Source organism: Triticum aestivum, chromosome 4D (assembly GCF_018294505.1).
Source record: "Triticum aestivum cultivar Chinese Spring chromosome 4D, IWGSC CS RefSeq v2.1, whole genome shotgun sequence".
Lineage (NCBI taxonomy): Eukaryota > Viridiplantae > Streptophyta > Magnoliopsida > Poales > Poaceae > Triticum > Triticum aestivum.
In genome coordinates this window covers 503,525,763-503,537,860 of record NC_057805.1, presented here as the reverse complement: position 1 = coordinate 503,537,860, position 12,098 = coordinate 503,525,763, and the positions used below count along the sequence as shown (strand labels likewise).

The window sequence follows — 12,098 nt, the reverse complement described above, 5'->3', positions numbered from 1 at the left end:
TGCCCTGCGTCGATGGCAAGTTTCAGTATGAACTGTAGTGGAAAGGGTGCAAGGAAAGATGAGGCCCTAGAGACTAAAACTGTGCAACTGCAAGAGAGTAAAACTGTAGCATATGAAGTTTTTTTTTTGAGGCAAACTGTAGCATATGAAGTGCGATAGTGCAACTGCGACAGCAAGTCTGTAATGTACGAAATGCAGTGGGCCTGACAAAAAGGTGAAAAGGCTCCGAACAGTAGAGAAGATCCACGGAAGAAAGGCTAAAAATAAAGGAAATTGCATCTTCGAGGATACATGGACCAGTGCGTTGGGCCATGACGCCATCTGGCCTGTGTGAGTGTCTGAAGCCTAAAAATGCTCTAGTGGTGCTCCTATTCAACGACCTACGCCCTGAATAGGGAAGAAACGCGCGCGAATATTGCTAGTTGTCCACGAGCACAGAAAAAACATTTTTTACAGTGCATTTTTTTTAAAAAGTTTTGTAAACACACACACACACCATATATACCCCCCCCCCCAATAGTACATATGTGCAAAGATTCATTACACTTTAATTTCACACGTGCCTAAAAAAATATGTATCTTCAAATGGGCCGGAATTTTCAATTTTGGGGCAGAACTTTGTGTTTTTTTTACAGCTTACAAATTACATTTTTTTTCAAAAAAATCATAGATCCATAGTGAATACACACAATTTCCACATAATTATTTGTCAAAATTGAAGAAATTTTTCCAACTACGGGAACCTTTTTAAGATTTGTAATTTTATTTCAAAAATCGATGATTTTTCACTTTTGTCATAATTTGATGACCAAAATTGATGAACCTTTTACAAATACCTGATTTATTTTCTATGAAGTTTTTTCCTCAAGTGAAATTTTTGTTTTATTGTGTTTCTTTAAAATTGTGAATTTTCTTCATGTTTTATGGTTTATTACAATTTTTATTTTTCCACAAAAGTCAACGGTTGAGTGGTCAATTGGTCATCCGTGGACCGGTTAACCATCGGACTAGACGAACCGATTACACCTGATGGGTTGGCTAATTTATACTTGCGCGTGGGTTCCAGATCTCCTAACCGGAGGTGCCAGTTAGGAAAAATCTTCCTAACTGATTACGTTTGGTCCCACACATGCGTCTTTGGTCGGCCCATCTGCGCGGTAGGACGCCCCTGTATTTTTTTCTCCTTTTTGCTTTCTTTTTCTTTTCTGATTACGTTTTTTGCTTTAAGTTAATTAGTGCTTTTTAAAAAGTCCAAACTTGGAAACAAGGAATTTTCAAAAAATGTTCGTGATTTTCAAAAATGTTCACAACATCAAACATATACATGAATTTAAAAAACATGTTGGTTAGTTAAACCTTCTTTAATTTCAAAAAATATTCGCTAGATTGAATAAAATATTCAAGAATTTTAAAAAAATGTTCGTGAGTTCAAAAAATATTCTTGAATTGAAGTATGTTCGCAAGTTGTAAGTAATGTTCACTAATTTCAAAAAATATTCATAAATTTTTAAAAACAAACTTCAAGGATTCAAACAATTTTAATGACTTCAAAAAAACTTTCCAAATTAAAAAACTGTCCATGAATTTCAAAAAAGATTATTGAATTCAAAAATATTCATAAGTTTTAAAAAATGTCCATGAATTTTAAAAATCATACGAAAATTTAAAAAATGATCAGAAAATTAAAAATGTGCAGGAATGCAGAAGGTGTGATTGTGAGTTTCAAAATTGTTCACGAATTGGAAAAATGTTTTTAATTCGAAAATTGTTCACGGGTTTGAAATATGTTCACAAATTTTTAAAAATGTTTTTTGAAATTAAAAACAAAAACAAAAAAGAAATAAAAACCAGGTGATGAAACAAAAAAAAGGTTCAAGGAAGGTTTTACATCCTTCCCAAAACCGATGGGGAAAACCCCATAATGGGCCGGCCTATACAGAGGACTTGGCACACGGGTGGGTACGCGCTAGGTTGCTATATAGCGACCTACGCACCAAATAGGAGCAGTGATTGTGATGTGTTGATTTGTTTTACTTCGAGAAAACACTTAGATCTATTAACTAAAACGCTGAAAGATAAAGATATTACATTGAAGTCCATGGGCCTGATTGTCTTTATCCTTTTGAAAGGACAGATGGTGCGGCACGACATGTCGATCCAACGTCAAATCCAACATGTCGTTATTACTGATCGCACGGGAAGTCATTAGGTCACGATATTGTTGAATCAACGCCCTAGAGAAGAAGCCGCCACCATCGAAAAATTCACATATCTAAGAGACAACCCTTCATTGCGGCAAGGAGGCCGCACCGACGTGACATAGACAATGAAGAGTACCAAACTGCAAAGGGAAGTGGCCCCCACCGCTGCAATAATAAACCCCTGCAAACCATAACCTCATCATCCAGGACAGTCGGCAAAAAAGTATGCCGGCGATATTGATCTAGATGACACCACTCTTGTTGCAAAAGAGTGACACGCATGGATGGGTAGATCGGACGGCTCGCCGCATCAATCCAACGGCCAGCCAGGCAGCAGATTGTTTCTACTTATCCGCCGGCTGACGCGTAGCAGCCCCCTAAAACATTTCAAGGTATATTATAAATTACTGTTTTTAATTTGTGTATTTTCATTCATGACCACAAGCACATACAATTATTGTGTATCTTCATTGTAACTTTAAAATACATAACCACAAGAAGAATTGACAACGTTGTTAAAAACTATTTTACGTGTATTAAAAATTATTGCATCATCCTAGAAATATATAAAAACATGTTAAATGTGTTTATGGAAATGAAACACACAATAATGTTTTGAATACACATTGTCAAATTTTTCAATGCATGACAAACATCTTTCAAAAACACATTTGCAATTTTATAATACATGTGAAATATTTTTCAAAAACATGTTGAACAATTTCTTCAAATGCACTAATATGTTGCCTAAATCTCCCTCAATACTAAATCATTTAAAAAGTAAATTACCTCCTTACAGCATGGCTAATATAGTCCGCTATTTATTGGTAATGAGGAGAGATAGATGGTAGCAGTCAACGCAAAAAGAAGAGAATTGAACCAAGAGTAGAATCGACCGACCAAATAAGCCCATCTATGTTGCATGCCAAGTCAGCGATGGAACACGGGACCAACTAGTCGGAACACAAAAAGAAATTAGAAAGTGACAATAGAATGAGGGAATTTTTGTGATGTGCTAAAGTTGTCACTAACCCGAAAAGTAGGGGTTAAATTACACAACATGCTCAGGTAAAGGAAAAGGGAAAAAGAAGTATGAATCAGTACAATTTTTTTTCTAAAATCGAAACGCCATATTATAAGTACATATATGTATGAACTACGAAGTACTCTCTCCGACTTTCCAATGTGGAGTGTATTTGGTTTGTTTACGATTTTCTTAAACCAACTATTTTGTTAATATGTGCTTGTTGATCTTGTATTGGTAAATTAAATCTCGGTAAACTGCTTAGCAAAAGAATTGAGAAAGACAAAAACAATTACAAAACTCTATGAAAATCCTTCAACTACTCCAGTGGGCGAGAATATATATCCAGCAACAGTACACTTAACAGCATATATTAACGTCACACATTACACGAAATTATTCGAATCCAACCACAATATAACTGGAGGATATCGTATGAGAAAAGCTATTCTCCCATGCACGGGAGGTACAGTGCAGGCATGCGCCGTTGATTCAATTGAGAGATCTCATTCAATTGAAGATCTGAGTGCAAGCAATGGTATACACGTACTAGTATATTTGCTATTCCCTGCATTAATATAGCTCAGTAAAATGTCAGTCATCAATACACTTTATGCCATACCATTCAAGCTTTTCATCAGCCGAACAGAAAAAGTCGTTGTAACTTGTAAGCACTGTTGATGAATTATTTTTTGGGATGTAAAGTCCTCTATACTCTGTCGGTTGCCTTAGCAATAGCGTGACATACTGAAATGAACTTGAACTAAGATGCTACTTCTAATAATAATTAAACTTAGTATGAATTGCTAATAATTAATAATGGATGAACTTTTTTTGAATGCAACCATGCACTGCAGGCTTCAGACTGAAGGGTTGTTTTCTGTATTTAAGAGGACTTGCCTTTTCCTTCAGGACATGATGTTTCAAAATCTTTTCTGATGTGCACTTGAAATAAATGGACGAGATTTGCACACGGAGCTATTCCATGGTGGGTGATGGGAAGAGGAAGGTCTCTCTGCAGCAATGGTGGAATAATGGTTCCGCACACAAAGCGTGCTGGACGGGCAGAAGGGGATGACATTTATGTTCTTGAGCTCAAAACGGTGTCTTATTTGTTCCCTATTAATGCATATCTGACCAGGTTGGTGAAGTATTGTACAGAACACTGCAAAAAAGAAAAAGCTTTAGAATAGTTTAGGCTCAAATCCAGGCGGGCATCTCCGCACGACAACGAACGGCTGAACCACGCATCGGGAGGCCCCGTGCACGGTAGACAATCCAGTCTTCGAGAAAAGCTATTCTCCCATGCATGGAAGGTACCGTGCAGGCGTGCGCTGTTGATTCAATTGAGAGATCTCATTCCATTGAAGATCTGAGTGCAAGCAATGGTATAGTACTAAAATATATGTTCTCAATAACTTAGACTATTGTTCTCAATAACTACCCGATATATATAAAATATGAGACATAAAATTGCAAGATAATAATATCGGTCGAAGGTCGAAGACTCAGTAGCGAAACTTGGATCCACCGGCCGCCCGATTTTAGTTGCCGCCGTCGCTTCCGCTCTTCCTCTTCAACGTCGATGGCTGCTGTTGCTGCTGCTGCTCACGTACTTGCCTCGACGCGCCCACCATCATCTGCATCGCCGGCGTCGCATACGCCCCCGCCGCACCGAAACCAAAAACCGACGCCGCCCCGCCCATGCCCATGCCCCCAGCCCCCCCGGGCGGCGGTGGGCAACGGTATCCTCCTCCGGCACCGGCCACGCAGGCCGACGCGGCGCGCTGCTGCGCGTGGGAGCTGTAGCCTGTCAGGATGCACGCGCGCCCCGACTTCTCGTACTCCCGCCGGCTCGCCACGCGGGTGCTCAGCTCGCGCAGCTCCTCCACCAGCGCCTTGCACCTCGCGTCGTCGGCCAGCGCCGGCAGCAGCGCCTCCTGCCTGCGGTCCAGTATCCTCGCGGCCTCCGTGTACTCGCCGCGCTCCGCGGCCGCACGGGCCGCCGCGATGTCCTCGGTTGCCTCCACGCGGAACTTCTCCCGCGCGACCTCCATGGACGGCTGCTGGTCCTTGGCCACCTCCACCGGCCTCTGCACCGCCACGTCCTCGCCGGCCACGTCCACCACCTGCCCTGTCGCCGTGTCGCGGTAGGTGCAGGTCACCTTCATGATCTGCGTCACTTCGTCAGCTTCGCCGGCCTTGGGCACATCCACCAGCAGCAGGAAGCGCCTCTCCTCGTCCGCGTAGAGCTCGCCGACGTCCACAGAGGCGGAGCGCGCGTACGCGTCGATGCTGCTGTCGTAGCGGCCGGACTTGACTGCCCGGACGCGCACCGGGTGCACGCACTTGACGGTGATGAGCGCCTCCTGCACGACGACGGAGAGGAGCCCGCCGATGCACTGCGCGAACGAGTCCTGCACCACCGTCTCGTCCTCGATGAAAGAGAAAGTGCCACCTGTCTCCTCCGCGATAGTGTGCATGGCTGACGAGTCGTGGTCGCCGCCAAAGCCAAACGTGTGTATCGGTGTCGATCGGTGGCCGGCGCTACTCAGCAAGGAGCCTGGCACGAGAGCACGGTAGTTCTTCGAGTAGGAGACCGAGCCGTAGCCGTAACCTCCTCCTCCCAGGTTGTACGTGTCCTGGCCGTCCGAGAGAAGGATGACGCTGGCGACGGCGTTCTTGTGCCGGCGGCCGTCGAGCACCTTGGCAGCTTCGGTAAGGCCCTTGAGGATATTTGTTCCACCATCAGCCATGAGCAACTGCACGGCGTCCTTGGCCTTGACCTTCCCGGCGTCCGACATGCGCGAGCGGGATGACCCGACGCGCGTCCGTTGAGAATGCCACGACGCTGAGACGGTCAGCAGGGCCGAGCTGGTCCACGACGAACTCCATAGCCTTCTTCAGCAGCGCGATCTTGAGGTCAGTCATGCTGCCGCTGACGTCCAGCACGGTGACGAGGTCAAGCGGCGTGCGCGCTTGCTCCGCCGCCGCCGCGGTGGCTGCGCCAGGGGCCTTGGCGTGGACCAGCACCACGAAGCTGTCGTGCGGCTCCCCCCTCGCGACGGCTGGGTGCTCGCAGTGCGCGTCGAGGACGAGCCTGCCTCCGCCGTTGGCCGCGTCCTGGACGAGATCCCAGTCGTCGAGCGGCGCCGCCAGAGGCTCCAACGGCTCGTCGTCGTCGTACACGGCTGGCGATGGCTGGTCCACGAAGGGAGACGTCCACATCGGCATCGGCCTCGGCAGCGGCGGCGGCGGCGGGAACTGGTACGGGTGTAAGTAAGGGTACGAGGACACCTGGTATGGCCAGCGGGCGTTGCAGACCGGGCAGACGCAGCCATTGACGCAGGCGAGATGGAACCTGTGCTGACACTCGGACGTGAAGGTGGGGGTGCCGTATCCAAAGGCGCGCTTGCATACGCCGCACGCTAACCTCGACGTAGCAGCGCCGTGGTGCACGGTCGGCATCCGGGCAGGCTGCGGGTGCAAGGGAGACAGCTGGAAGGTCGGCGTGAAGCTCCAGAACGCGGAACAGGACGGACACGAGTGGGCGCCGGAGACGCATAGCGGGTGGAAAGTGTGGGCGCACTCCGACGAGAAGGCGGCCTCCGAGCGTCCGATGCCGCCGTAGCAGCCGGCGCACCGCTGGCCTGCGCTCGCCATGATATCGAGCTAGTCGCCGACGAGAAGAACGATCGCGAATAGATGAGATCGGTTTCGTGAATACAGATGAGATCGGTTGTGGTGTAGCCCTAAGATACCGACCGCCGAGTACTTATAGGCGTTCGCGTGAAACCGGCCCTAGAAAATCGCCACCGACTCTCGCTTATACGGCGGTGTTTGATCGGATCTCCACGTCACGTAATTTGGGAATTGGGATTACCCTTTGTTGGCAAAATTTTAGCATAGTCCCTTCGGTGTTAAGACTAATTTTGGGCTTCTCGCGGTACGGACCGGCACCTTTTATGATTTGGGCTCTCAAATGCCAATAATGCGGACATATGGGCTTGCCCATGGAACCTAAAATTCTCTCTCATTTGCGTTTGCAAACATTTATAAGAAATAACATTAAAAGGTACACATTTTGTTCCCTGAAAAAAATGACTTCTTTTAAGGAAAAAATTTGTTTTTGCCACTCTAGATTTTGCCAATTTCCCATATGCCACTCTAGATTTTGACATTTCACTTTTGCCCATCTTAGTTTTTGACAATTATCACAATTGCCATTCCCGTGGCAAAACCAAAATTTCAGAGTGGCAATTGTGATAATTGTCAAAAGCTAAGAGTGGCAAAAAAGAAATAAAAGTAGTTTGCTTTTGCCACATAATGGTAATTGTGATAATTGTCAAAAGCTAAGAGTTGCAAAAGTGAAATGTCAAAATCTAAAGTGGCATAAGAAAAATTGGCAAAATCTAGAGTGGCAAAAACAAAATTTTTCCTTCTTTTAATAGTGTATAGTGCATGTTTGTCATATTTTGCGCCTACTTTTGGTTGCTAGTGTACGTGTTAGTCACATTGAATTTTTCTAAGGGAATGCCACCGTGGCTCACTTTATTACTTAAATCAATACACTGTCAGTTAACCACCGCATGTGCCATGACTAAGTTTAACAACTTTAGACTTCAACCTCTGTTTCCCTAGGTAGCTCACGAAGGCACGTGATACGCGTCAACCGGCTGATCATTTCTAAGGATCAATCAAGTCGTGAGCCGTTGGATCGGTGCCCCAACGTTGCGGCTCCCTTGTAGCATGGCGCATGTTGTGAAGCTCCAATGGTGCAGCTATGTTGGGGGCGCCCCCCCCCCCCCCCCCGGCCTTTGATCCATTCCTAAAGAAAAATTATTTAAGGAGGTTTAGATTAGACTTTTGTTAGCATTTGGCCCTCCCAAACACTGAAGATTTTTGTTTGGCCCCCCCAATGATCTTCGGCTAGCTCCGCCACTGTGAAGCTCCTTTGCAACATGGTGCATGTTTCAATGGCCACAACGTCGTCATCGTGGTAATCATCGCCATGCAATCGTCGTTGAGATTGCAACAACATTGATTCTACAACCAATCCACTAAAGTAGTGTGTTACTACAGGTCGATGGTGAACGTCGCAACCCCGAGTTGGTGAGGTTGCAGCAGCCTGTGAAAATGCAACCACCCTCGTAGCAACGGTGGTCGGCGCCATCCCCTTCGCCTTTGTAGCAACGGTGGTGCTTCAGCTGCGGTTTTGTAGCGGTGGTTGTGATGACGGCAATGCCTTGCAGTCTGGCGTCCGGGGACGGGTGCGACAATGGGTGGCGGGTTTGGCATTGTAGGTCGCAGCAACGAGCAATGGTGGGGAACAGAAAGGAGCTCAAAGAAGAAAATGACTCAAGAGAGTCGTGTGATCAAGCTTCGTTGGGGAAGAGATAAGGCTGGATGGGCGAGCGATGGTAGGCCCTGTAGGAAGATGCCGAAAAGATCAGTCGATCGATTTTGATCGTTTGCCGCTCACGAAACACATACATGGACGAGTTTGGAGTCTATGGGTTGACAAGCTCCAGAGCTTCAACATTACCCGTCCCCATCGTCAGAGGCGGAGAGGTCCAACGGAGAGCTAGGGCATCCCTCGTCCATGACTACCAGCTCTATATCAAAAGCATCCACAATGGTGAACAGTAGGCGCTAGGCCATGTAAACTGTCGGGGATATACCAACACGACGTGGTTGATTCGCCCGTCCGCACGGCTTACCACGCCCGTGATTGATTCGCCCGTCCGCGCCGGTTTACAACACCATGGCCGATTTATCTGTCTGAGCCGCCTCTGATGCTGCGGTCGTCTTGACCGTCTATCTCCCGCGGCCTGGTCTACATCAACACACCGGGCCGCACCTGTCTGCATGAGCTGTTTATTGAGTATGAACAAGTCACAGCTTGGGTAGCCCGGTTTTTCTTTCAACAAATTGGAGGCAAATTATCATATATTATCAACCGCCGTCTGCACTGGATGGCTCAATGGGAAGGCACACAAGTCGCCGCCACTACAGTTTTGTTAACTTCAAATCACCAGTGGGAAAGAACCATTGGCCGAGTTGCTGACACGGCTCATACGGGATCATTTATAACCCGCCGCAGGCACCTCAACCTTCTATGGATTCACATCGTGCTATCAACACCAATGATATACAAGTTATGCCGGTTTATATCACGGTCAAAATATGGAGAATCTCAACAACTCCTCGAGTCACCTTTGAGGCTCGGGGGCTACGATGACATGATTCAGCAAATCTTGCCAGTTTCAGCAAATTTAAAGAACCCTAGGACGATGGAGGGACAGATAACCCGGTCCCGGTGGCTACTGTTATATTGATGACAATTTAAAGGCCGTCAGAAAATTTCCGGCTTAGAAAGTATATGGCAGTTACAAAATCCCTGCTCAATGAAGAAGTTCCGGGTCATCAGAAAGGATCCCGGTTTAAAATCCGGCTCAAGGGAAGTCAGTCTCACTGAAGCTCTCAAATATCCGGTTTACAATCCGGTTCAAGGGAAATCTGTTCTCCCACAAAGCTCTGAAGCTCTCAAATATCCGGTTTACAATCCGGTTCAAGGGAAATCTGTTCTCCCACAAAGCTCTGAAGCTCTCAAATCCGGTTTGAAAATGTCTGGTTCAAAAAGGAATTAACTTCTCGCAAGTTCGAGTTTAAAGGCCGTTAGAAAATTTCCGACTGAAAATGAAGATTCCGGTTTAAAATCCGGTTCAAGGGAAAGATGTCTCCCACAAAGCTTTGAAGCTCTCAATATCCGGTTCAAAAGTTAAAGGGTGCCAAAGAGGACCTGCGGCCATGATGCGCGGTTCAAACATGGGTGTCATGCCTTATTGGCTTATCATATTATTGATCACTTGGGGGCTTGGTCGTATACGAACCATAGCTACGCCTCTTGATCGGCGTAATGCCACAGCATCATTTGGGAGCTTGGTCGTATCCGAACCATAGGTACACCTCTTGATCGGCGTAATGCCACAACATCACTTGGGAGCATGGTCGAACCCGAACCATGGCTGCGCCTCTTGATCGGCGCAATGCCACAACATCACTTGGGAGCATGGTCGAACCCGAACCATGGCTACGCCTCTTGATCGGCGCAATGCCATAACATCACTTGGGGGCTTGGTCGTATCCGAACCATAGCCACGCCTCTTGATCGGCGTAATGCCACAACATCACTTGGGAGCATGGTCGAACCCGAACCATGGCTACGCCTCTTGATCGGCGTAAAGCCACAACATCACTTGGGGGCTTGGTCGAACCCGAACCATAGCAATGCCTCTTGATCGGCGTAATGCCACAGCATCACTTGGGGGCTTGGTCGAACCCGAACCATAGCAACACCTCTTGATCAAATTTGGGGCCTGGCAGCCCGTGAAAAGTCTCGACTACAACGGGTTTATTTGCCTTTTGCTAAGTTTCTCTTTCTTTTGATAAGATTTGTGATGTTTTCAAACCGGTGTTTATCAACCCGGTTAGGTTGTCAACTACAAGTTGTCAGTATATGATCAGTCATGATCCGGAGATTATCAACCCGGTCTGGTTTTGACTACAAGTCACCAGTATTATATATGGTTAATCCGGTGTTTATCACAACCCGGTACGGTTTTATCATAAACCGGCGCAATATGGAAGGAGTTATCAGCACTCAAGATTGGGGTTATCACCTTTTACTACAATAAAGTTGGCCAACCAGTGATGTGATTTAATGTCACAGGTATGATATATTTCATATTTGATTATTTTTAAGTGCAGCCTTCGTTATCAACCCAGGTTATATGTTGGGCATTATGACCCGTCCGGCGGTAAACCGCCAGGACACTTTAAACTTGTTGTATGCAGAAACAGGTTGAATAAAGCATGATGATAAATTATCCGGTGTTTATTAAACTGGCCTGGCTTTGGACTATAAGTCGCCAGTATATATTTGGATTGCGCCATTGGAATCATGCGCTTATAAATCATTGGGTTATATTATTCAAATAGCCAAACTTGGCTGAATTTTCATTATGATATTGAATGAATAAGGTTTTCATACCGGATTATATTATCTTGAATAGCCAACCTGGCTGGATTTTTATGGTTATTAATAACCGGTATTATTGACGTTTTCAAAGTCGCTTTAGCGCAATGGCTATTATTTTATCAAAGGATATGATTTATTCTACAATGGAAGGAATAGTCCCGAGTCGCTGCAGGCTTACAACCCGGCACTTGGGGGCTACATTATTCAAATTGAGATTACATGCAAGTCTCATGTCGCTGCAAGCATGCACCATGACACTTGGGGGCTAATGCAAAGTCATTTTTACTAGTCTTATTGAAGACCCGACTCATCATATCATAATGAGCCGGCCCTTGGGGGCTACCAATTGCTCCTGTTAACAATTCAAGGTACACAAGTTTTCGTCCATTATATTGAAGGATCCACTGCTCAGTTGGTAAAGCACAAAGCTCTTAACCTTGTGGACGTGGGTTCAAGCCCTACGATGGAAGCTACATTATAAGATGTTATTTTCATTGAAGTATATATCAAGTCCCGGTTCAGTGTTATCTTACTAAGCCGCCCTTGAGGGCTACACATTACTGCTCAAGTCTACATGATTATATTTACAAAGTCCCCGCTCATTATTGCATAATGACCCGGCCCTTGGGGGCTACACTGATTGAAGTTTTTATAAGCGATTACAAGTCCCAGGTTGCTGCAAGCATGACAACCCGGTACTTGGGGGCTACAACATATATGGAGTATTCAGTTTTTACTAGACATGAACAACATGGATTTCTTCAAAGTGGCAGTAATTATATGGAAACACGTCTCAAATCATCACTTTGTTCTGTTCAAGACTTGGAGGCTA

At 45.9% G+C, this 12,098-nt stretch overlaps 1 pseudogene; it reads right to left on the bottom strand.

Moving 5' to 3' along the window:
- Positions 1 to 4,614: 4,614 nt before the first annotated feature.
- LOC123100626 (E3 ubiquitin-protein ligase WAV3-like) lies at positions 4,615 to 7,048 on the bottom strand (annotated as a pseudogene).
- Positions 7,049 to 12,098: the final 5,050 nt, after the last annotated feature.